The sequence below is a fragment of the Otolemur garnettii genome, unplaced genomic scaffold, assembly GCF_000181295.1.
Source record: "Otolemur garnettii isolate 467f Iridium unplaced genomic scaffold, OtoGar3 scaffold00106, whole genome shotgun sequence".
NCBI lineage: Eukaryota > Metazoa > Chordata > Mammalia > Primates > Galagidae > Otolemur > Otolemur garnettii.
Window position 1 is genome coordinate 1,818,019 of NW_003852501.1, and position 27,564 is coordinate 1,845,582.

General features: G+C 40.3%; 1 protein-coding gene, 1 non-coding gene and 1 pseudogene across 5 annotated transcripts in view; 1 reads left to right on the forward strand and 2 right to left on the reverse strand.

Moving 5' to 3' along the window:
• ZMYM2 (zinc finger MYM-type containing 2) overlaps positions 1–8,551 on the reverse strand; it is a 106,078-nt gene extending 97,527 nt beyond the window's left edge. For 2 of the 4 annotated variants that reach the window (XM_023517228.1, XM_023517229.1), the window contains exons 1-2: positions 8,377–8,548; positions 7,205–7,273 (exon numbers count right to left, since the gene is read on the reverse strand). The gene's annotated coding sequence lies outside the window, so the exon portion shown is untranslated. Of the gene's footprint in view, positions 1–7,204; positions 7,274–8,376 lie in introns of all 4 variants that reach the window. The other 2 variants (XM_023517226.1, XM_023517227.1) reach the window with 2 other exon arrangements.
• A 6,523-nt stretch (positions 8,552–15,074) lies between these two features.
• On the forward strand, positions 15,075–16,859 carry LOC100942847 (annotated as a pseudogene).
• A 4,853-nt stretch (positions 16,860–21,712) lies between these two features.
• On the reverse strand, positions 21,713–21,818 carry LOC111727454. Its single transcript, XR_002775014.1, has one exon. It is a non-coding gene; the product is annotated as a U6 spliceosomal RNA (small nuclear RNA).
• Positions 21,819–27,564: the final 5,746 nt, after the last annotated feature.

The window sequence follows — 27,564 nt, forward strand, 5'->3', positions numbered from 1 at the left end:
GGCACTCTACCCAGGGGGACAGCTTGAGGTTCCTGTCTGAAAAAAAAAAGGTTCCGTCTCAAAAAAAAAAAAAAAAAAAAAAAAATAGCCAGGTAAGCATTAAAGATAGAAAAATGTGATATACAAATGGAAAGAACATGGAATAACAGAAGTCAGGCATTTGTGTCATGGAAGACAGAATAATCTGAATAGAGGCTTTTCTTCTATGAGCAATGTAAAACTGTTTGGAGACAAAGAGTGGAATGACGTCCTATGCAGGAGTTAACATTTATTTGGATAAGGAACAGACTACTATACACCCTTAAAACAAACAAAAATAAAGGTAGAAAGTAAGGCAATTTACAAGTTGTAAACCTAGTTAAAACTAGTTAAATTTTATAATGAATCTAACTAAAACAAGGGCAAATTTTTCATTACTTAAAAATAGACAAACACATTAATAAAAAAAAAAAGAAAGAAAGAAAGAAAAATAGACACAGAATCATAAACATGTAAGAATTCAGGGCTGGGCAAGGTGACTCATACCTGTAATCCCAGAACTCTGAGAGGCCAAAGTGGGTGGAATGCTTGAGCTCAGGAGTTCGAGACCTGCCTGAGCAAGAATGAGACCCCATCTCTACTAAAAAACAAAATAGAAAAATTAGCTGGGTGTGGCGGCACGCACCTATAATCCCAGCTACTTGGAAGGGTGAGACAGGAGGACTGCTTGAGCCTGGAATTTGAGGATTGCTGTGAGCTATGACACCATCATACTCTAGCCTAGAACAACAGAGAATGAGACTATGTCTCAAGAAAAAAAAAAAAGAAAAGGCAAAGAGAAAGAAAATTCAACTACCACACTGGGTTCAGAATAATTAAAAGATCTGAAAGTATGACACGCTTAGAAGGAAAAAAGTAAAAATCTAGAAGAGAAGAAAATAAAAAATAATAACCTACATTTTCATTTTTACTCAAATCTTTTCTTAGTTCTATAGAACTAGAAACATAATTCACTAATTTGATCATCACTGGGCCTAACCAAGAACTCAGAAATTTAATTTCAAGCTAGGGTCCTGAAGCACAGTAACAGAAGTTTAGATGAAATGCCCTTCCAAGCAAAGAGCCAAAGAAACTACTGGCCCACTATTACCAGAATATATCTTTTATGACTACTTGATTTTAGTAAGTATTATAATGGCCAGTCTGATGAATAAATGACTTCTACAGTACCCTGACAATTACCCTAAGCACTGAGTCTGCTTTAGTTTGCAGCTCCAAGAAACACTACTCTTCTAGGTAAAAGACACAACTCTTTGAAATAAATTATTATAAAACTATCCCAGTATTATAAGAAAAAGATCTTTTTTAATGTTAAGTAACCCTATCCCCAAATTTCAGTTCTAAATATTTATACTAGTAAGTCTAGACAAGGTAGCTAGGTAAATACAGCAAAAAGTAATATACATATGTATTACTATAAAGTTAAAGACTGAAGAATTTGTCTCATTGTATTATAGTCATGTCTTATAAACATTGTTCTACCTGAAACTTCTAACTGTGCGTCACAATTTTACTAAAATAGCTAAATTATTATCTTATCCAAAATAGCTAAATTATTATCTTATCCAATCTAAATGTATGGTCATAAATAAGTTTACTACAAAAGTTATAACTGATCTTTCTCAATATTTTTATAAAGTTGCAAAAATTAATTCTATTCCTAGTAAGTTTATCTGAAAAGATTACAATGATTAACTTTCAAAATCAAAACACTTTGAATATTTAATAATTTATTAAAAATTTGTACAACACTTGAGACTAATGTATAAATTCATGAAAACAAATTTTATGTTAAAATTCATTCAGAACACCAGAAGGGAAAAAAAATCTAGACCCCGCTGGCAAGTGAGAGAAAACCTGATTATTGGCAGACTTTTATATTAAAGAGAAGGGTCTAAATTCTCTAGCAATAATTCAGTAATATTTCAAGAAGAATAAGCAAAAACAAGATTAACTTGTACTAATGAAACATAAATGTACAAAGAATTTTTAAAAATTCATTCCTACTGTATATTCATTATCTATTTCTAACATACAAAGTATATTCTTAAAACATTTATAGAAAAAGCAAGTATGAATAATTACAGAACATTAATCAAATTAGTAAAAATAAAACCTAACAGTTAAAACCCTTCTTTCAACTTATACACCAATAATTTATCTTAAAGTTTATGTGGGTCTTCACAAAAGTTCTGTGATACATAAAAATCAAGAAACGTAAAATCCACACAGAAGGAAACAAATGAAGCCCTCCCAGTAACTACTTATAACCCCAGCAAGTTGAAACTTACATGGATGACTCAGAAAAAACGTTGTCAGGACCATAATGTAGTCTATCTCAAAACTTTCATTGACCTACATTTTACTTTTAATTTTCAATGGACTGTCAAAAAATTAAAAATAAACAGAACAAATCCTAAAACACTAATGTTATCAAATGATTTTGCTAACCTCTCTTCACATTGATTTTTAAACTATGAGCAGATTTTTCAACCATTTACAGAAATTTATTCTGTAGCTTCAAATGTGCTTCATGTATTATATAGAACTCAACCCAAAAATTTAGTATACCTTAAAATTCACAATAAAACAATGGGTATGTGTTGCAAGAATTCAAATTTTAACATGCTTTAAGATGACCAACACATCTTGTTACTAAGTATTTAGTGCTGGCCTCCATGAAGATGACCTGCCTATTTTTTTTGTTTGTTTTTAAACAGTCTCACTTTGTTACCCTCGGTAGATTCCCATGGCGCCATAGCTCACAGCAACTTCAAACTCCTGGGTTCAAGTGAACCCTCAGGCTCCCAAGTAGCTGAGACTATAGACACCTGCCGCAATACCCAGCTAGTATTTCTACTTTTTAGTAGAGATGGGGTCTCGCTCTCGCTCAAGCTGTTCTTGAACTCAGGTCAAGCAATCCACCCACCTCAGCCTTCTCTTCTCTATTTTAATAAGAGAAATCTAAGGTTACAAAGTGACTTGTTTAAGAAAAACAGGCTGGCTGCAAATATAAAAATTTTCCACTCCAACTATATAAAACATACCTGTTAGTATACAACTAAAATAAAATAGGAAAATAAAGTTAGTATACAACTAAAATAAAATAAGAAAATAAAGTTAAATTATTTTGTGTGGTAAAAATAAAACCCTTCTTTCAACTTATATACCATTAATACACCCAAGAGACTATAACAAACTGGTCAACACACGGAGGTGGTCGATATAAGGAGCTACGCTTATCGTATTTACACATACATGGGGTACATGCCCAGTCTACGAAAATTAGGTCAACTTAAAATATGGTTAATGTAGGGAGATGGTCAACTATGGAGGTTCTACTATATACCGCACTGTCACCCAGATCCCTGTATTCAAATTTATGGATCTATCCAACAGCAATTTTTCTCAGTAATAACTTTCTAAGTCTTACATACTGGAGTTCTGAATAAGAAATTTTAGAACTGAATACTTTTAAGTCCTGTTCAATTAAAAAAAAAAAAATCTCAATTTTATGCTCTAACAAGAATATGAAAAAACTAACCAAGTGAAATTTTCAAAAAGGAAAATACACGAAGTCAAAGCAATCTATTTCTTTCCTAATTGGAAATGCCCTACATAAAATATTATTTGAGAGGCCAAGTGTTTTAAGAAAAACACTTGAGTTTGAGCTCTCCTTGTATTCCCTTAAAAAAAAAAAAAAAGATGCAAGTTGAATATTCTAAAGTATTCTTATAATAAACGTCACTTAATATATGATGTTAGTAATATCTCAAATGGGATGGAGACAATAGAAAATCAGAAAACAAAAAAATCTCTAACTATATATGCCACATTTTTTGACATCAAAGGTAGACTTTTGGCATTTCATACACACCTGCACACTTTTGTACCTCAAAGAAGGGCAAAATACAAGGAACTTTAAATGTGATCACTATTGTACAAATATGGTATAACAAGCTCCATATCCAAACAAAAATATGAAACATTCATGTGTTAACATCCGTGTGATACTTGAAGTGATTTATGTGATCAAAAGTCCTGCCAGGGTTTGGGAAGCTGTGGCTTTCTGATTTCAAGATCTTTTTTTTTTTTTTTTGTAGTTTTTGGCCAGGGCCAGGTTTGAACCCGCCACCTCCAGTATATGGGGCGGGTGCCCTACTCCTCTGAGCCACAGGCACCGCCCAGGATCATTCTTTTTTAAGCACCAAAGGAGGCAAGAAAGTTTCATCTTTCTCTGCTGCACCCCTTTTAATGAAAAGATCTGTTATACAAAATTTGAATTCAGTCAAAAGGCCACACTTAAGGACTAGGAAAGTCACAAGTTTCCCAGGTAGAGACTAACTTTTATCTTTTCCCCGAATGTTTAAAAGGATAGGTGGGAAGGAATACATACTATTAATGATGGACTGAAAAAAAGATATAAATATGCAAAGTATTTTCAACTGTCAAAATACCTCCTTGGGTGGCGCCTGTCGCTCAAAGGAGTAGGGCGCCAGCCCCATATGCCAGAGGTGGCAGGTTCAAACCCGGCCCTGGCCAAAAATTGCCAAAAAAAAAAAAAAAATTACCTCCTAAATACATCTAAAAGCACCATTCAATGTTATTACTATATAATAATTGATTTAGTCAAGTTAATTAAGAAGTGTCAGGTTCTGGCTCAGCAGCTAAGGGCACCAGCCGCATGCATACACTGGAGCTGGCAGGTTCCAATCCAGCCCAGGCCTGCCAAACAACGACAACCACAACAAAAACAAATAAACAGCCAGGCATTGTGGTAGGCACCTGTAGTTCCAGCTACTTGGGAGGCTGAGGCAAAAGAATTGCTTAAGCCCAAGAGTTGGAGGTTGCTGTGAGCTGTGATGCCAGAGCATTCTATGGAGTGTGACACAGTGAGACTCTACCTCAAAAAAAAAAAAAAAAAAACAAAACAGTGATACCATGAAGGCTATGTTAACCAGTTTGATAACATTTCGAATTGTATATAAAACCAGCACATTGTACCCCATGATTGCATAATGTACACAGCTATGATTTAATTAAAAAAAAAAGTGTCAGGTTCACCTTGCTCTCTAGCACATTATTGCATCACTGGTTGGTGTTTTTAAATAAAGAAATTTTAATTCTGAGCTAAATCATTAAGTAAAACAAGAACCACATGTTGGTGCATTTAAAAGAATCACTGCTTTCCATTTGTACACTAAGTGTTGACATTACATAAAAGTCCTGATTATTCATTTTTGATGTTCCTCATTTCCAAATATCTAATCATAGCAAATTATCAAGCATCCCCATCAAAATCACAAATAAGAAATCCTATGAAAGTAATCTTTTGCGAAAATGTCATGATAAGCATCATCCATCTACTTGAAAGATACTACCCTTGATTCATTACAATTGAATGATCTAGTGTAGGTGTCCTCAAACTCCGGCCCTGTGGGCCACATGCAGCCCACCTAGGACATTTATCTAGCCCACCAGGTGTTTTTGCCACCACTGTCCTGCTTAGCAGCAGACTCATCCCAGGGCCCACAGTCCAGCCCTCCAACTGTCTGAGGGTCAGTGAACTGGCCTCCTGTTTAAAAACTTTGAGGACCCCTAATCTAGTGCCTAAAGAAAGCTTTGAACTCATTAGAGAAGTTATATTCATACAAGTTACAGAATGTGGAAACAGATACATTGAAGGAGAATACTGTTAATTCTGTTCCACAAGGCAATATAAAAAATCTAATTGATGACTGTGGTTGTCTTTTTTTTTTCCACTGTCTCAATTTCTAGATTTGTGAAATACATTATGTACATTAAAGCAGTAAAACATAGTTGCTGAACTCTGTAATCAAACCACTTAAGTTCAAATCTCTACTTTACCAAATACTACAGTAGTAGCTCAGTATCTTCCTATGCCAGTTTCCTCCTCTTCAAATTAGGAATGAAAACCAGTGTCTATGTCACTAGGCTTTTGTGAAGATTAAATTGCTCAATAAATGTTAAAAATTAGTTTTGACATATATTAATAGTTTTAGAACATGCACGATGGGTATATGAAAGTTCAATACACTATCCTTACTCATGAAATTGAAAGTTTCTACAAAAAACACTTTTTTAAAAATCAGAATTGGGCTGGCATACAACAGGAGCTCAACTCATGTTATTTTTATTACCCTGCAAACTACATGCCAATATTAAAGGAAATACTACATTAAGGTATCCTCTACTGTACCATTCTCACATCATCCTTCACAATTCTATTCAGCAAATCATTATTGTTAACCACCTTTTGACCCCTCTGGACTTAAAACATAAGCTACTACACTTCTGACCCACCTCTGAGGGACATCTATAAGTTACAATGTCAATGAGCTCTACAGATATGTGTCCAGAGTGCTGATTTCACCTGTATTTTGAAACTACTTTCACTTGACTGAAAGAAAATTTAACTAGTTCACACTCTAGCACCTGATAAGATTGCCTTATAACAAACAAATTTCAGACATTAAATGACAATTCTCTGGTAACATATTCAAAAATGATGTTAAGTGAGGACTAATCAACATGGAAAATGGGAGACTAGAGCAGCACACTGGTCTGATCAGCTATTAGTTGGTGAACTAAGGTAATACTAGCTGAGAGCACTCCCTTTTCCTAAGCAAAGACATGAAAAAAAACCTAGCAACTCATGAACCATAAGATGAGTACAGATTTGTGTTTTAGATCAAACATAAAAGAGTAAATGGTCCCTTCTATGTTTCCAATCTCTTCAATCAATTATCCATTGTTAAGGAAGAAAAAATTAAAGATGGTTGCATGCATACTATTTAAAACGAAGTAACTTTAATTCCCACTTGGGAACTCTAGAGGGCACCAGAAATATGCCCTCCTTCTCACCACCCCTCCTCCTCGGTAACGTGAGCAGCTGCAGAAGCCCGTCGTCTGGTTGCTGAGGTTGGTATTGCAGCAGCAGGAGCGACGTCTGCAGCGGTGGAAACAGCAGCGCCCACTCCCAGCTGCCTCACCAGCCATTACCCAGGCTTCGCCCCGGGGGCAGCTGCCACCCAAGGGGAAGCTCCTCCCCCTCAAAACAACGGGGAGGGACAAGTCCCAAGGCCGAACCCCTACAACCTGACAACGTCCTCTATTAGTAACAAATTAGGAGCAAAGGACTCACAATGGGGGTGTTTTCCTTCTCACTTTCTGGCGAAGATGCACCAGATGGAGTTGAACGCAATTCCTGGTCCTAGGATGAGAGGAAAAATGAAAAATGGATCAAGAAAACCCAACCTGATGGGAGAACCAAACCCTTTCCACCAGAAGGAGGCAGAGAAGAGAATAACAGGTCAAGGAGGTTCGGTCCTCCGATTATTACCCCCACCATTCCCACCACAGCCCCTTCCTGCGTTAAGTGGAGTAAAACAGCACAAATACATATTGGGGGCCTAAACTCAGGTGAAAGGCTAAATCTGGAGGGACTGGCCTAAGGGCACGAAGCCTACTCCCGGGAAGGGAGGGGGAAGGGGCAAACGCTGCCTCGACGCCAGCAAGGGATTCATATTCCCTCCTAAATCTGCCCACTCAACGTCATCCCCGTCACTCTCGGCACCAGTTCCGAGGTAGGGGCAGCTCACGTCACTGCGAGGCCCACATCATCCACATTTGCCCCCAGCAGTTGCCCTGGGCCCGAGGTTGGCCCCCCCCTGCAGTCGGCGGCCGGCAGCGCTGCCTCCCCGTCCGCCATTAGAGACCCAGCCAAACAATACGCGAGGAGCAAGAGCCGCGCAACGCAGCGCAGGGGCAGAACGGGACAGAGCGGAGCGGGCGAGGGGGCCCGGCGAGCCGCGGGCAGCCGCCCTCACCCCGAAAAACTCGGGGACCTCGGCTCTGGCGGCCAGGGACGAAGCGCGGCCCCGAGCGCGCGAGCCCGGGCCCGGCACCCCTCCCCCCGCCCCCCCGCAGAAAAGAAAGGAAAATACCCCGCGACACCCCCTCCCTCGGCCGGCACCCCCGCCCTGCCGGCCGCCGCGACCCCCGCCTCCAGCGGCCGCCTCACCCAGCCCTCCCGGCCTCGCCCGCACCCACGCAGCCCTTCGGGCCGCACCAGAAGGCGCCTGTGACATGAGCGCAGCCCCGAGCAGCCCCGGAGGCCCGACGCGGCGGCGGCGACGGCGGCCGCGCCGCGGGGTATTAGTCCCGGGTCGGTGGGAGGCTCCGGAGGCTGCCCTCACCCATCTCCGCCTCCCCAGTCGCCTCCGCCTCCGCCTCCTCCTCCGGAGGCTGCGCTGCTCCCAGCCACCCCCACTCTCGGCGGCCCTGGACTGGAAAGACAGCGGGGATAAACCTCACCCGGTTCTGGCTGCGGCTACGCGGAACGAACCTCCCCTCCCCCGGCCCACCCCCCTTCGGCGACACGCACAACTCCGCTCGGTCCAGTCCCGGCTTTAGCGCTGGTGAGGAGGAGGAGGAGGCGGAGGAGGCGACGGTGCGGCCGAGCCCGGGGAAGCCCCGCCCTTCACGCGCTCATTGGCCAGCGGGAAGGGCGGGCGGAGGCATCTCGGGCACGTCTATTGGCTGTGTCGGCCTTCTTTCCGGACCCCCTCGATAGGCTGGTCCGCGGGGCCATCAATCAGGGCGAGCCACACCCCCAGCCCTGCCGTTCCACTCCTTCCTCCGCCGGCTCCGGGCCGCGTCTCCTCCCCGCCGATACCCCGCCCCCACCCACTGGGTCCGCCAGGTCAGGAGCCCGAGTTTCGTGGCCCGCCGCATCGGCCGCTGCTCGGCCTCTAGGGGCAGGGGGTTCTCCGGGACCAGGACAGCCCCAGAAACTGAAGCGAGGCTGCCTGCCCTCGCCCGGGCCTGGGTGCACAGGCCGCTGCAGCGGCACCCAACGACTCTGTCCGAGGAGAGACGCGGCCTCGATGCCCCAGCGCCCTCCCTGTCCAGTTCCTTGAAGCCCCCGCGAGGGGTGAGACCGGGGAGGGACTGAAGCCAGACTGAGTGGGAAGTCGGGGCAGCGGGTGCAGTGGACTCTTGGGCGCTCTGAGGGCGGTGGAGGTGCTTCCAGCCTCGCCGCACCCCCGTGGGGAATAGTACCCCACCAGCCGTCATGGCTGCAGCAGGAGGAGACGACGTCCTCCATTTTGTCGGATCTGCTGTGGGGACTTGGGCCCCATTCAAAACCAAACCCCGTGGGGCCGGAAAACTTGTCCTCGAGAAGCCCAGACTGGGCTCTGCCATTCGGCCGAGGGAACGGCCCCAGCTTCCGGCGTCTGCATCCGAGGGGCCATGGGAGCAGGCACGACGGTGGAGAGCCCCAGACGCCGCTCCCCGCCTCCCCCAGCTAAGATGGAGGGAGCTGCGGGCTCCCCTGGAGCGGGGTTCCCGCTCGCTGGAGGAGACAGCGCCGGCCCGGGGGCGTCCCGCGGCGTCGCCGCACTCCAGTCCGCAGCCCCGGGCCTCTCCACCGCCTGCCACGGTCTCCTGGTCCTCAACGGCTGACGGAGGCTCCGCGGAGGCGCCACTCTACAGCCCGCTCCATCGCTTCGCCCACCAGGGGCGGCCCCCGCAGGGAGCGACCCTGCGCCCCGGAGCCGAGCCAGGAGCGGACGGCGCCGTACGCCCCGGGGAAGGCGCGCCCCCAGGCCACCTCCACGAGGGCCTGGTCTTTTGTTCCTAGTCTACACCTACGTCTTGGGCGGACGTCACGGTGCTGAACGATTTCCAAGACTCCACGTATAGCGAAGCGACGCCGCTGCCTTCTCGCCCTGGCGGTTGTTAGTGGGACTACCACGGATGGTGCGAGTTATTTTTCCCACCCAAATGGATGGTTGACTTAGACTTCTCAATTTCAGGATTATCTGACACCACTGCCTATTATTAATAAATGGACGTGTGATGTTACAGTTTAAAGTTAAACACGATAATGATGAACGTAAAGATTTTAAATGAAATTAATTGTCCACGATGGACTCTGTAAAGACTGATTTGTAAATGCTAATAGACGCCACTTAACAAAGGATAATCTAGTAGAAATTGACATTTATTCATGCGTTATCAATAAAAATTAAATCAAGTAGACTTTACACCTGGGACTAAATGCTTTAAATATACTGCTGTCTTTGTTTTAAATAGACAAATATTCTCAATATGTATTACATCAGCTTTTAAAAACTATTTCTTATTTTTCAGGAAACTTTATTTTACAATAGTAAATTTTTCTGTTTTCAGTACACTAAAATATCTTCATCTGATTTTATATTCATCAGTATTGTTTTACACTGACATAGTTGACGTTACTATTATCACAACAGAAATGTTCTCTATTACCAAATTGTAATAATTCAGTGAAAACATACATTATTCCTTTTCTGCTGCCATGTCTTATTGCAATAGCTCGTTGTGATTATATTTAGGATTCAGTAGAGGTTCTTTCAAATAAGTTCTGTCTTAAATGAGTTACCACATGCTAGTCACTTGAAACTCTACAGTGATACTGATTCCCCAACATGATTGCTGTGTTATAATTTACAACAGTAATAATCACTGTAGTATTTATTCAGAAAAAGTATGTCATAATTTCAATAAAAATTGTACATAAAAGCACTTTCAAAAATAAATATATGCATATTCATAACAGCATTCGTCATAATTTCCAACAACTCAAAATATCAATTGATGAATACATAAACAAAATGTGGTATATCCATTCAGTGGAATATCATTCAGTCATGAAGAGAAAGTTCTTTTTTCTTTTTAAAGTTTGTTTGTTTTTTTTTTGTTTGTTTGTTTTTTGTAGTTGTTTTTTGGGGGTTTTTTGGCCAGGGCTGGGTTAGAACCCACCACCTCCAGCATATGGGGCCGGCGCCCTACTCCTTTGCACCACAGGCATTGCCTCCTTTTTTCTTTTTAGAGTGAAATCTGGCTATGCTGTGAAGGCTTGTCTGAAGCTGGTGGCCTAAATCCATCTTCCCCCACCGCCTGAGTAGCTAGGATTTCAGGCCCAAGCCACTATACCCAGCTAGGAATGGGGTTCTGATACATGCTACAACATTGACAAATCTTGATACTATGTTAAGTAAATTAAACCAGATATAAATGACCACATAATATATGATTTCATCTATGTAAAACGTCCAGAATAGGCATATCTATAGAGATAGAAAGTAGATGGGAAGGTGGGACATAGGGAATGATTGCTAAAAGTTATGGAGATTTTTTAATGTCGTTATAAAAATGTTCTAAATTGGTTGAAGACTACACAACTCTGAATGTACTAAAACTCTTGAAAATATACACCTAATTGGATGAATTGTATATGTGTGAATTATATCTCAATAAATCTAAAACTAAAAGTGTGTTGCCTACATATGTGTAGTTTCTATAACAATAGCAAAAGCATGCTAAACATTGCTGAGAAGCAACATGAAGCCTCTCCACCTTGAGAAGAAGGCTTGACAGGTAGTCCCTAGGTTACAAATAAGATAGTTTCTGTAGGTTTGTTCTTACATACATAAATATGAGCAGGTACATTATGGGTACCTATAATAGTACCCATTCATAGATTCCAGTTAAACATCAGTCATATATTTGTAACTCGGGGACTTACTGTAATATCCTCCGTTTGTAAGTGTGAGTTGTACCTAAGTCCAATGTTTGCAACTCAGAGACTGCCTATACTTCAAATACTTGTTTGGCCACTGAAAATTTCACAAAATTACTTTCTCTCTCAGCTTCAGTTTCCTCATTTGCAAAGTCAAGTAATACAGAGTTATTGTTAAGAGCCACATGGCTTATGTGAAAGCAATGATAGGAAAGTGTTAGATACAATTGCACTCTGAAAACTAAGAGCTCATTTTTTTTTTTTTTTTTAGAAACAGAGTCTCACTTTATCGCCCTCAATAGAGTGCCATGGCATCACAGCTCACAGCAACCTCCAGCTCTTGGGCTTAGGCGATTCTCTTGCCTCAACCTACTGAGTAGCTAGGACTACAGGCACCTGCCACAACACCCAGCTATTTTTTGTTGCAGTTTGGCTGGAGCCAGGTTTGAACCTGCCACCCTCAGTATGTGGGGCTGGTGCCCCTCTCACTAAGCCGCAGGCACCGCCCTAAGAGCTCATTATTAATTTAGAGTAATATAAAAGTATTTCTGAGCACAGCTTAGGAACTAGACTGCCTCAGTACAAATTCTGGCATTACCCACAACTAGCTAGGTCAGCAGTTCTCAACCTGTGGGTCATGACCCCTTTTTAACAATAAAAATACATGCAGCATTAGGAAGGTTGAGAACCACTGAGCTAGGTGATTGCAGGCAAATGTTAACTTTTTATTTATTTTTCTCTAAATCTTTTTTTTTTCTTGGAGACAGTCTCACTTTGTGGCCCTTGGTAGAGTGCCATGGCGTCATAGCTCACACCAACCTCAAACTCGTGGGCTCAAGCAATTCCCTTGCCTCAGCCTCTTGAGGGACTCCAGGCACCTGCCACAGTGACCAGCTAGTTTTAGAGACAAGGTCTTGCTCTGTCTCAGGCTAGTTTCAAAACTTGTGAGCTCAGACAATCCACCTGCCTCAGCCTTCCAGAGTGCTCCAGGTGTGAGCCACCATGCCCAGCCCAAGATATTAACTTTTTAAACCTCAGATTCATCATGTGTAAAATGTAGATAATAATTCCTTTGTCATAGAGTTTTAAGGGGAGATCAAATCAGCACACACAAATAAAACTTGGACCTCATTTGATAGACCTCAATAAATGTTAGTAAGTTTTATTGTTCATAACTGAATCAATTGAATATTAGAAAACGTTTTAATAATATTTTGTGAAGACCATATTGATGTCTCTACCACCAATACTGTGCTAATGCATACATAATCCAACTAATAACAATGAGAATTGCAACAAACACATTAAATCAAGTAGTCTTGGAAGAAATGCACTTCAAATCAAAGGGGAGTTTTACTGAAGAAGACAGACAAATAGCCAACAAACACATGAAAAAATGTTCATTGTCCCTAATCATCAGATAAATGCAAATTTAAAAACTACCTTGGGATATCACCTAGCCTCAGTAAGAATAGCCCACATCACGGAGTCCCAAAGCTGCAGAAGTTGGTGAGGGCATGAAGAAAAAGGACCACTTTTATACTGTTGTTAGGATTGCAAACTAATAAACCCTCTTTGGAAAGAAGTATAGAGAATCCTCAAAGGACTAAAAGTTGACCTTTCATTTGATCCCACAAATTCCATTACTAGGTATCTACCCAGAAGAAAAAACATCATTTTAGCATAAGGACATATGCACTAGGATGTTTGTCACAGCTCAATTCACAATTGCCAAGATGTAGAATCAACACAACTGCTCACCAACACATAAATGGATTAATAAGCTGTGATAAATGTATACCATGGAATCCTATTTAGCCATAAAAAACATGGAGACTTTATATCTTTTGTATCAACCTAGATGGAGTTGAAGAACATTCTACTTAGTAAAGTATCACAAGAATGGAAACGCAGGTTCCAGTGTATCAATAATAATACTAGTTTCAATACTAATACTAAGCTAGTAGATGAACAAATACACACCAACCCAAAAGAAAAACTTAAGTGGGGAGGAGAGGGAGGAGGGGAGGAGAGAGGAGGAATTGGTGTGCTCGCACCTAACAGGCACAATGTAAGGCTGTAAGGCACACTTCCTGGGTGAACGACACATCTACAACTTGGACTCTACCTAACAAATGCAAACAATGTAACCTGTCTGTTCCCCCATATTAATCTGGGAAAAAAATGTGGAGTTTTATTTGTTTTTTGAAAGGAATTCAGTATAATCTGTCTCATTTTCCCAGCACGGATACCAGGAGACCAAAAGAAAGAATTGTTTGGGGCTGATGACTAGAACGCTATTATAGAGTAGCATTTTAACTTTTACAATTGAAAAGAGAAAAAAGCAATAGTTCAATAATTGAAACACTGAGGAAATTTTTCTATTACACATTTCAAAACTATTAAGAAATGAGTATAATTGTGATGGATGTGTTACTTGGTTCAATGTAAACATTTCACATTGTATATCGAAGCAGTACCCTGAACCCCATAAATGCATCAATGTACAAAGTTATGACTTAATAAAAAATAATTAATTATAAAAAAAATAAGTTCCAAATTGTCAAGCACTAAAAAAAAAAAAAAAGAAAGAAAAAAGAAATTTTTCTATTACAGAAGCAAAAAAAACAAAACATGCACCACATGGCTGATTACTATATAAAAATAGTATCCCTGAGAAGGGTACCACTATAAGATTAAAGAATAATAAACTTAAATAAAAAAGTATTAGTTTTAGCATGTTTAACATTTATTAATTTGTTCAAATAAATGATGGTATTATCATAATCAAAAATCATCATTTTGTTTAACCACTGTAAAGATAGGGTGAAGTTCTGACAAAGTATGAGTCAGCTGTACAATTTTATTTAACAAACTACTTGTATAGTACTTACCAGGTGGCAGGAATTGTTCTTTGTTCATTGTGAATAACTCACTGTCCTCTTAACTCTATGAAGTACTTAATATTATCATCTCATTTTTATAAATTAGGGAACAGATGAGCAAGAAAAGTTTTAAAAACTTCATGACATAGCTAGCAAGTGGTAAGGCCCTAAGATTCTTTCTTGGCTCCATAATCTATGCTCTTAACCACCATATCATGCTGCCTGTCTGGATGATTTTCTCTCCTCATGCTTAAAATTCCACTTTTAAATATATACTTTTTGATAATTTAAGGCACAACAATAAATGATACATTCTAGAACAGTCACTTACAAATGTTTTTTAAACATTACAACCAGTAGGATATACATTGTGCATTGTGACCCAAACACAACATTCATACAAGAATTATTTCCCTCACTGCCTTTCAATATTCTCTATTCTATTCTATTTAAATCTAGTTTATACTGTTCTCTTCCTTCTTTTAAAAAAAATAGTGTTTTTTTGCAATGGGTTTGCTGCCACAATACAGGCATTATGAAAACCGCCCAAATAATCAAAAATGGGAAAGGAAAAGACTCATATCAACATCATTGTCACTGGACACGAAGATTCAGGCAAGTCCACCACTACTGGCCATCTGATCTACAAATGTTGTGGTATTAACAAGAGAACCATCAAAAAATTTGAGAAGGAGGCTGGGTGCCTATAGCACAGTGGTTATGGCATCATCCACATACACCAACACTGGCAGGTTCGAACCCGGCCCAGCCCACCTAAACAACAATGACAACAGCAACAAAAAAATAGCCAGGCATTGTGGCAGGCACCTGTAGTCCCTACTTTGGAGGCTGAGGCAAGAGAATCAGTTAAGCCCAAGAGTTTCAGGTTGCTGTGAGCTATGATGCCACAGTCCTCTATGGAGGACAAGAAGTGAGACCTTGTCTCAAAAAAAAAAAAAAAGAAAGAAAGAAAGAAAGAAAGAAAGAAAGAAAGAAAGAAAGCAAGCAAGCAAGCAAAAGAAAAAGTTTTGAGAAGGAGGCTGCTGAGATGGGAAAGGATTCCTTCAAGTATGCCTGTGTCTTGTGTGTCTTGGATAAACTCAAGGCTGAGTGTGAACATGATATCATCATTGATGTCTCCCTGTGGAAATTTGAGACCAGCAAATATGTGACTATCATTGATGCCCCAGGACACAAAGACTTTATCAAAAACATGATTATAGGCACATCTCAGGCTGACTGTTCTGTTCTGTTCTGTTCTGATTGTTACTTCTGGTGTTGGTAAATTTGAAGTTGGTATCTCAAAGAATGGGCAGACCCATGAACATGCCCTTTCACATACTGAATGTGAAACAACTAATTGTTGATGTTAACAAAATGGATTCCACCGAACTGCCCTATAGCCAGAAGAGACGTGAGGAAATTGTTAAAGAAGTCAGCACTTACATTAAGAAAATTGGCTACAACCCTGGCACAGTAGCATTTATGCCAATTTCTGATTGGAATGGTGACAACACATTGGAGCCAAGTGCAAACATACCTTGGTTCAAGGGATGGAAAGTCATCAGGAAAAATGGCAATGCCAGTGGAACCATGTTGCTTGAAGCTCTGGATTGCATCCTGCCACCAACTTGTCCAACTGGCAAGCCCTTACGTTTGCCTCTGCAGGTTGTCTACAAAATTGATGGTATTGGTACTGTCCCTGTGGGCCGAGTGGAGACTGATATTCTCAAACCTGGCATGGTGGTCACCTTTGATCCAGTTAATGTTACAACTGAAGCACAGTCTGTAGAAATGCACCATGAAGCTTTAAGCAAAGCTCTTCCAGGGAACAATGTGGGCTTCAATGTCAAGAATACGTCTGTCAAAGATGTTTGTTGTGGCAATGTTGCTGGTGATAGTAAAAATGACCCATCAATGGACCCACAGCTGGCTTCACTGCTCAGGTGATTATCCTGAACAAGCCAGACCAAATTAGTGCTGGCTATGCTCCTGTACTGCATGTCACGCAGCTCACATTGCCTGCAAATTTACCGAGCTAAAGGAAAAGATTGATCGCCACTCTGGTAAGAAGAAGCTGGAAGATGGCCCTAAATTCTTGAAATCTGGTGATGCCGCCATCATTAATATGGTTCCTGGCAAGCCCATGTGTGTTGAGAGCCTCTCAGACTATTCTACTCTGGGTTATTTTGCTATTCGGTATATAAGACAGACAGTTGCTGTGGGTGTCATCAAAGCAGTGGACAAGAAGGCTGCAGGCATTAGCAAGGTCACCCAGTCTGCCCAGAAAGCTCAGAAGGCTAAATGAATATTATCTCTAATACCTGCCACTCCAGTCTTAATCGGTGGCGGAAGAATGGTCTCAGAACTGTTTGTTTAAATTGGCCATTTAAGTTTAATAGTAAAAAGCTGGTTAATGATAACAATGAATCGTAAAATCTTCAGAAGGAAAGGAGAATGTTTTGTGGACTGTTTCTTTTTGTGTGGCAGTTTTAAGTTATCAGTTTTCAAAATCAGTACGTTTTATGAAAACAACTGGACCAAAAATCTGTCATGGAATTTTGACATCCATTAAAACAAAGTTTAATAGCAGAGTATGAATGTCTTAACTTAATGACTAAGAGAATGACATGAAGGTTATGTTAACCAGTTTGATGAGAGTATTTCGAAATGTATATGAAAACAGCACACTGTACCCCATGATTGCATTAATGTACATAGTTATGCTATAAGAAATTTTAAAAAGAACAAAGTTTAATGAGAAAATAAAATAAAATTAAATAAATAGTGGTTGCAGCCCACCAATTGATTTCATGGCTTACAAACTGTGGCTTGAAAATACTATTCTGGAGAAAGCAAATCACAGACAAGTTTAAGTGTTAAATCAGAAGAAAAAATACAAAATAATCTTGGGAACTGACAGCAATCTGAAATCCATTATAGGTTGAAAATTTTAAAAATAGAGATTTAAGTTACCATTCTTCCTAAATACATGAGGTATTTATTCCTTCCAAACAATGTCTTTTATACTTCATGAAACTGTAATGCCGGAGATTAACAAAGTCTTTGAGGAAGCAATACGATGATTGGAAAATATGCAAAGCTGAAGGTGATGCTAATTATACTGTGCCTTAACTATGTATGTGACTTGTCTTTGTCCATTATGTGCTACTATAACAATACCTGAGACGGAGGGCGGCACCCATAGCTCAGTCACCAGGGCGCCGACCACATGCACTGAGGGTGGAGGGTTCAAACCGGCCCAGGCCAGCTAAAACAACAATGGCAACGGCAACAACAAAAAATAGCCGGGCATTGTGGTGGGCGCCTGTAGACCTAGCTACTTGGGAGGTAAGAGTCAAGAAAATCGCTTAAGCCCAACAGTGTGAGGTTGCTGTGAGCTGTGATACAGCATTCTACCTAGGGCAACAGCTTGAGACTCTGTCTCAAAAAAATAAATAAATAAAAAATACGTGAGACTGAGTGATTTATAAACAATACAAATTTATTGACTTAGAGTTCCAGAGGCTGGGAAGTCCCTCATCAAAGTGCTAGCATCTGGAAAGAGCATTTTTGCTTAATCATAACATTGTGGAAAGTATCATATGGCTAAAGGGCTAAGAGAGAGGATGAGGGGACAACCTATTCCCTTCATAAGGATCCCACTCCCAAGAAATGGACATTAATCCATTCCTGAGGGCAGAGCCCTCGTGACCTAAACATCTCCTAAAGGTCTCACCTACTAATACTATCAGAAGATCAATTAGCATGAGTTGGTGGGAACAAACTTTCAAACCAATGGCAGGCATCCTCAAACTACAGCCCGCAGGCCATATGAGGCCCACCGAGGACATTTATCCAGCCTCCTGGGTGTTTTTGCCGCCGCTGCCTGTCCTGCTTAGCAGCAGACTCGTCCCGGGGGCCACAGTCCAGCCCTCCAACTGTCTGAGGGACAGTGAACTGGACCCCTGTTTTTGAGCCTCAATTTCTTCTTCAATAAAATGAGGAAATTGTACGTTATATGCCCTTGAAGAAAAATCTCCTTTATCCTCCTTATATACTCCTTATCTTCTCATTTTTCCAGTTTATTATGAATATTCCTTTCCTCTGAATTCTTGAGCCTTTAATATATAGTAATAAAAAAAATTTTGCCACTATATGCTTTTTTTTTCTTTTTGAGACGTAGTCTCATTTTGTTGCCCTGAGTAGAGTGCCCTGGCATCATAGCTCACAGCAACCTCAAGCTCTTGGGCTAAAGTGATCCTCTTGCCTCAGCCTCCTAAGTAACCAGAACTATAAGGGCCCACCACAACCTGGCTATTTTTAGAGACGGGATCTCACTCTTGCTCAGGCTGGTCTCAAACTCCTGAGCTCATGCAATCCACCAGCCTCAGCCTCCTAGAGTGCTAAGATTACAGGCATGAGCCACTGCACCCGGCCTTGCCACTATATATAATGGCAAGGCTTTATATATATATATGTATATATATATATACAGTGCAGTGGCTTTATTTTATATATATAGATTAAATATATATATTTAAATATATATAGATTTATTTATTTTATATATAGATATATTTATTCTATATATATAGATTAAATATATATATTACATATATATTTAAAGAATAAATCTATTCTTTCCATAAGGAACCCACTCCCACTCCCACACACCACCTCACCCCCAAGTAACCAAAGTTCTATCAGGTTCCATGAATATCATGTGGTATTTATCTTTCTGTTCCTTGCTTATTCTCACTTTGTCACTGTTGGTCGAGTGCCATGGTCTCATAACTCACAGCAACCTCAAACTCTTGGGCTCAAGCAATTCTCTTGCCTCAGCCTACCAAGTAGCTGGGACTATAGGCACCTGCTACAATGCCTGCCTTTTTTGTTTTTTAGATATGAGGTCTCAATTTTTGCTCAGGCTAAGTTTTACTCAAACTCCTGAGCTCAAGAAATCCACCTGCCTTGGCCTCCCAGAGTGCAGGGATTACAGGTGTAAGCTACCACACCTGGCCTACTACTAGTAATAGTATAGTAGTACTGTACTAATACTACTATATTCTTAACAAAGATTACTGTTCACTACTCTTTATCAGTTCACATTGGAGTATCGATCCCATCATATTGCTCATTTTTATTTCATTAAAGGTATTTATTTATTTTAATTACCAAGGCTTGGTGCCTGTAGCTCAGTGACTTGGGCACTGGCCACCTACACCAGGGTTGGCGGGTTAACCCAGCCCGAGGCCTGTCAAACAATAATGACAACTACAGAACAGCAACAAAGAAATAGCCGAGCATTGTGGCAGATACCTGTAGTCCCAGCCACTTGGGAGGCTGAGGAAGAGAATTGCTTGAACCCAAGAGTTCGAGGTTGCTCTGAGCTGTGACACCATGGCACTCTACCAAGGGTGACATAGTGAGACTCTGTCTCAAAAAATAAATAAATAGAATAGAATACTTTAATTACCAAAAAAATTAAATATATTATTGTATGCAACATGACATTTTGAAATTTATACATTGTGCAATGGCTATATCAAATAAATAACATGTGCCTAACTTCACATATTATTTTATAGTGTGAACACTTAAAGTTTACTCTCACCAATTTTCAAGAGTACAATGCACTGTTACTATCTCACCATGTTATTCAATGGATCTCTTGAACTTACTCCTTGTAACAGAAATTTTGTCTACCTTTGACCAACATCTTCCCAATCTCCCACTCCCACACACCACCTCACCCCCAAGTAACCAGGGTTCTATCTGCTTCCATGAATATCATGTGGTATTTGTCTTTCTGTTTCTTGCTTATTCAGCTTAATATAAGGTCCTCCAGGTTCATCTGTGTTGTCACAAATGACAAGATTTCCTTCTTTTTAAAGGCTGAATAGCATTCCTTTGTGTATGCATACCACATTTTCTTTATCCATTCATCTGTTGATGGACACTTATATTGATTCTATTGTGAATAATGCTGCAGTGAACGTGAGAACCCAGCTATCTTTTGGAGGAACTGATTTCATTTCCTTTGAGTATAAAGTCAAATAATGGGATTGCCAGATCATACGGTAATTTGTTTTATTTCTTGAGAAACCTCCATACTATTTCCCATGACTGTACTAAGTTATATTCCCAACAACAGTGAGCAAGAGTTCCCTTTTCTGCACATCCTTGCTAACACTTGCATTCTTTCATCTTTTTGATAATAGCCATTACAACATGTGTGAGGTGATTCATTTGCATTTCCTTGATTGTTAGTGATGTTGAACATTTTTTCACGTACCTGCTTGGCCATTTCTGACTTATTTTGAGAAATGTTTGCTCAGGTCTCTTTTTGTCCATTTTTAAATAAGGTTATTTATTTTCTTGCTACTGAGTTGTTAGAGTTCCTAATAATACATTTGGGATATTAGCTCCTTCCTGATGTATAGTATGCAAACATTTTCTCCCATCCTGTGAGTAGTCGCTTCACTCTCTTAGTTCTTTCATTTGCTGTGCAAAAGCCTTTAATTTTGACATAATCCCGTTTGTCTATTTTCACTTTTATATTCTGTGTCTGTGCTTTCATGTTCTTTATTTTATCTCCCAGGAAGCATATAACACCTAAGTGCCATCTATGCTTTAGAGGTACTCACTGGAGAACAAGCAATTTTTTTTTTTTTTTTACTTGCAGTTTCTGGCTGGGGCTGGGTTTGATAATTTTTCTATTTTTATAGAGAGAGGGGTCTCACCATGTTGCCCAGGTTGGTCTTGAAGGCATTTTTTTTTTTTTTTTTTCTTGCAGTTTCTGGCTGGGGCTGGGTTTGAACCCACCACCTTCGGCATATGTGGCCAGCGCCCTACCCTTTCGAGCCACAGGCGCAGCCCCAGAACAGCAAATTTTAAACAAGAAGGTTATATTAGATTATTTCAGAAATGCTTTTCAGCAAGAAAATCTATGACCTTATAAAACAATAAGCTGAAAATAATTGGGTTAAGACTTAAATTATGCCCATTTAAGTATTCTTTATATTGTCAACCATTACTTATTGAATTTCTGCACTAGGTAGCTAGTCTCTAGTCTCTAAGAGACTAAAGCCTTAAATTAAGCAAGTCTAAAAGTTTTAATCATAGCATACTTATATTTTTAAATACTTTTTCCTAACCTCAAAGGTAATAAATACACATTCAGTGATTTTTTTTTTTAAATATGAAACACTTCACAAATTTGCCCATTATCTTTGCACTGGGGCCAGGCTAATCTTCTCTTTATCTTTCCAATTTTAGTATATGGAGCTGCTGAAGCAAACATTCAGTGATTTAAAAAGCAAAAAAAAAACCCAAAACAAACAAACTATAATTTGGAAAGCCTTAAAATTGATCAATAACTCTTGACTTCATGGATAATCATTGTTAGTACTTTTTTTAAAGATAGGGTCTTGCAATGTTGCCCAGACTGGTCTTGAACTCCTAGCCTCAAGAGATCCTCCTGCCTTGGATTCTTAAAATGCTGGGTTCATAGGCATGGACCATTGTGCTTGATCTGTTTTTTAAACTGACTTTATTTTTTAGAACAGTTTTAGGTTCACAGCAAGACTGAACAGAAAATACAGGGTTCCCATATAACCCCTGTCCCTGCACACACACAGCCTTCCTCACGAGCTACATCCCCCACCACAATGGCACATTTGTTACAATTAATGAATCCACATTGACACATCAGCTCATAATTTAAATTATATTTTACATCTTCCTATTATTCACCCCTTCTTTCTTCCCTTCCTCCACTGTAACCCCCAGCAACGACTGATATTTTTACTGTCTGAATGATTTTTCCTTCTCCAAAATGTCATACATAGAGTTAGAAGCATACAGTATGTGGTCTTTTCAGATCAGCTTCTTTCATTTAGTAATATGCATTTAAGATTTCTCCATGTCTTTTCAGGGCTTGATAGCTCATTTCTTTTTAGCACTTAATAACATCGTGTTGCCTAGATGCACCACAGTTTACTTATCAACTCACCTGCCGAAGGACATTTTAGTTGCTTCCAAGTTTGGCAGTTTTGGATAATGCTTCTGTAAAATTCATGTGCAGGCTTTTATGAAGACACAAGTTTTCAACGCTTTTGGGTAAATACCAAGGAGTGAAAAATGTTGGATCATATGGTGAGAGTATGCTTAATTTTGTAAGAAACTACCAACTGTCTTCCAAAGTGGAATTTTATACCAGCAGTAAATCAGAGTTTCTGTTGCTCCACATCCTCGTCAGCATTTGGTATAGTCAATGTTTTAATTTTTATCGTCCTACTATGTGTATAATGGTATCTCATTGTAGTCTTTATTATAAACATTTTGATGTAACAATATTTTCTTTTAAAAGTCTATATTGCTGGGCGGTGCCTGTGGCTTAGCGGGTAGGGTGCTGGCCCCAGGTACCTAGGGTGGTGGGTTCAAGCCTGGCCCTGGCTGAACTGCAACAACAACAACATAAAATAGCTGGGTGTTGTGGCCAGCGCCTGTAGTCCCAGCTGCTCTGGAGGCTGAGGCAAGAGAATCCCCTAAGCCCAGGAGTTGGAGGTTGCTGTGAGCTGTGTGACGCCACGGCACTCTACCAAGGGCGATAAACTCTGCGGGGGTGGGGAAGTCTATATTGCCTGGCGGTGCCTATGGCTCCGTGAATAGGACGCTGGCCCTATAGACCCAGGGTGGGGGTTCAAACCTGCTAAACTGCAAACAAACAAACAAACAAACAAAAAATAACCAGGTGTTGTGGCTGGCGCCTATAGTCCCAGCTTCTCGGGAGGCTGAGCAAAAATCGCCTAAATCTGCAGCCACCGCCACGCCGCCTCTAGCTCGCCGAGCTCCAGCCGAAGAAAGGGGATAAGTAAGGAGGTCTTTATACCATGGCTCGTACAAAGCAGACTGCCCGCAAATCCACCGGGCACCCAGGAAGCACCTGGCTACAAAAGCCGCTCGCAAGAGTGCGCCCTCTACTGGAGGGGTGAAGAAACCTCATCGCTACAGGCCTGGTACTGTGGCACTCCGTGACATAAGACGTTATCAGAAGTCCACTGAACTTCTGATTCGCAAACTTGCTTTCCAGCGTCTGGTGCGAGAAATTGTTCAGGACTTTAAGACAGATCTGCACTTCCAGAGCGCAGCTATTGGTGCTTTGCAGGAGGCAAGTGAGGCCTATCTGGTTGGCCTTTTTTAAGACACTAACCTGTGTGCTATCCATGCCAAATGTGTAACAATTATGCCAAAAGATATCCAGCTAGCACGCCGCATACGTGGAGAACGTGCTTAAGAGTCAGCTATGATGGAAAAAACATTTCATTATCAAAAAAAAAAAAAAAATTCTCTTCTTCCTGTTATTGGTAGTTCTGAACGTTAGACTTTTTTCCCCCCGTGGGGTCAAATGATACTTAAGAATATGATTGTGACTGGAAAAATAGAGGACAGAAATCAGGTATTGGCAGCTTTTCCATTTTCATTTGTGTGTGAATTTTTAATATAAAATGAGGGGATGTGCAGCATTAAAGCGAGTCAAAATGTTTCAGTGAACAAGTTTCAGCAGTTCAACTTTCTAACAATTATAAATAAACCTGTTAAATTTTTCTGAACAATGCCAGCATTTGGATTTTTTAAAAACAAGTAAATGTCTTATTGATGGCAATGAAAAAAAAAGAGAATCGCCTAAGCCCAAGAGCTGGAGGTTGCTATGAGCTGTGTGATGCCATGGCACTCTACCAAGGGCAACAAAGTGAGACTCTGTCTCTAAAATAAATAAATAAAATTTTAAAAGTCTATATTGCCCAACAAAAAACTATGTCCATTTACTTTTCCTGCACCAAGCAGGAAAAAGAAAAGAACTAATTTGTTTTTATTACATGGTTTATGATGAAGAAGAGATTCTGTAAAGAACTGGTGATATCTAGAAAAATCAAATTGTCATTAAGAATAGAGTTGTCATACGGTGCCTGTGGCTCAAGGAGTAGGGCACCAGCCCCATATACCACAGGTGACAGGTTCAAACCCAGCCCCAGTCAAAAACTGCAAAATGAATAAATAAATAAATAAATGACAGTGCTATTCACAGTCTTTAAGAAAAAAAAAAAGAATAGAGTTGTCATCTTCACTTTACTGTGGTCACATAGGTAAAAGGATTTTGAGAAGAGTTATATACAGTGGTGAATAATATGCAGCTACAAGAAGAATTGTACTTTGGCTTCCTGCTACTCCTAAAACAATATAAAAAATCAAACCTAACAATCCAATCCTGGAAAAGTGACATTCTTGGGATAAGCTGCATACTCATAATAGGTAAGGAGATAAAAACATTAAACATATTTATTATGGAGTGTGATATGAGATGGTTTTTTGGAAAGTGCTTTTGAGATACCACATCTATAATAGTAAGGAACTAATTTTGGATGTGATCATTATTCTCTAAATGTACACTTTGTGGTGGAATCAAAAATTAGTCTTTGTTATTAACATAATGAGGAACTTTTTAAGATCTTCACTGTTCTTTCATTCCACAAATATTGAGTCTAAGTCTTGCCAGACATTATGATAAGCACTAGGGATATAACAGTGAATCATGCAGATATATAGTCTGTATTAGCCAGAAAGAGTCAACAAACAAGGAATCAATAACAACAACAAAAACAAAATTGTGTTTGAGTGCTGGGAAGGAAACAAACAGAGCTCTGTTACAGAGAATAACAAGGCAGACCTATGCTAATGGTCATGGAAGACCTTTCGGAAGAAGTAACATTTAAACTGTGATTTGCAAAAGCAAATCTTAGCCATTAGAAGAATCAGAGGGAAAATGTTCTGGAGAGCAGAAAAACCAAGAATTAAACTTGTCCTAGGAAGTGGCAGAAGGTTAGTAGGATGGGACAGTACTCAATAAGAAGAGCTATGGGAGAGGAGGGTGAAGAGCAGGAAGGGGGACCCCTGGAGAGCCATGGTGGCCACACTGAGGAGGCAGAATGTTACCATAATGTGTGGAGAAGCCATAAATAGGTGTTTTCAATGAAAAGGTGATGCAATTTATAATGTAAATTTTAAGTAGGTAACTCTGGCTACTTGGTGGGAAATGTTTGTAAAGTAGCAAGGGTAGAATTTGGCAGGCTACTGAGGAGTCTGAGCAAGAATTGACACTGATACTCACATAGGGAGGTGGCAACGGAGGTAGGAGAAGTGAGTAGACTGGACTTACTTAAGGGAGGACATGGGGTATACAAAGGCATTCCTAAAATTTGGGAGCTAGTTGAAAATTAAAACATAGAAAAGTTTCTGGTATTAGATTGTTAGCAAATCTGATGAATTTCATACAAGATGAGACACTTCACAAAAGACTGAAGCTAACTTTCAAGATGTGTGGCTAATAGGAGCCATCTTGAACAGACCAATAAATAATAAATTAATACTAATTAAGGTTGACTGGATTTTTTAAAGAAATAAGTTTGAAAAATTATAAGCGTAACAGTACTGAGCATTCTACTTATTATTGCTTTTCACTCTTTTTTCAACAAAAACAGCTGAATGTTCCTGAATATAATTAAACAACTGTTGATTATTTATAACTAGTCAAATTTTTCCAAGTTCTATTGGATATTTTTACTTGTGTTTTGTTTTTGATTTTTATTTGTTCTGAGGCAGGACCTTGCTCTGTTGCCTGGGCTAGAGTGCAGTGGTACCACCACAGCTCACTGTAGCCTTAAGCTCCTGCCCTGGGTTCAACTGATCTTTTTGCTTCTGAGTAGCTGAGACTACAAACACACACTAGTTTTTTTTTTTTTTAGAGATGGGGTCTCACTATTGCCCAAGCTAGTCTCTTGGGTTCACATAATCCTCCCACCTCAGCCTCCTAAAGTATTAAGATTATAGGCATGAACTACCACACCCAGCCTCCAAGTTCTGTCTTCTAATTTAATTATATTGCTCTAGTACCACAGTGGTTAATCTTGGTGGTTTGGGTTTTTTTGGGGTTTTTTTCCCCATTTTGGTCTTTTTCCCATTTGGTTTTGTTTTTATTAATTTCTTTTAAAATAAAAAATGGGGACATGGAAGAAGGAGAGGTGACTTCCTTGAAGAAAGAGAGAAGAAGAAATTTACAGGAAAAGTCAGTCTTCCTCTGCCCAACACTATCCTCCAGGATTCCAATCTGCCTCCCCAGAGGCAGCCACTGTTACCAGTTCCTTCTCTTTCCAGAAATGGTTCTCTCATGTAAAAGCATACATTTTTTTCTTACAACAATATATCTTAAAGCTGAGTCCAGGCTTGGTGCCTGTGGTTCAAACAGCTGAGGTGCCAGCCACATACACTAGAGCTGGCGGGTTTGAATACAGCCTGGGCCTGTCAAACAACAACGACCGCTGCAACCAAAAAATAGCCGGGCGTTGTGGTGAGAGCCTGGAGTCTCAGTTACTTGGGAGGTGGAGGCAGGAGAATTGCTTGAGTCCAGGAGTTGGAGGTTGCTGTGAGCTGTGATGCCATGGCACTCTACCCAGGGCGACAGCTTGAGGCTCTGTCTCAGAAAAATACATACATACATACATACATAAATGAAACAGAGTCCACATCAACTTGCATAGATACCCACATTCTTTTTCAGGGCTGCATAATATTCAATAGTTCTATCATTTATTTAAACTATGTCACTCATTGATAGAATTAGATTATAGTCACCATAAGTCATTTCATTAACCTGTCCCTAATATCTAATCTACTAATAGAAGGTTATTTGCACTCTGTTAGTTTTTAAAATCACATAACTCAAAACACATTTTTAAACTTATTTTATCCTGAGCAACGGTTAATGTTTTGATTGCTAAGTATCTGTCTCTATGGAAATTATTCTTGACTCTTTCCGACTATTGTTTTAAATGTTTAAAGAGTCCTATGTATATCAAAAGAAAAGTAACTGGCTCGGCTCCTGTGGCTCGAGTGACTAAGGTGCCAGCCATGTACACCCAAGGTGGCAGGTTCGAATCCAGCCCGGGCCCACCAAACAACAATGACAGCTGCAACCAAAAGATAGCCGGG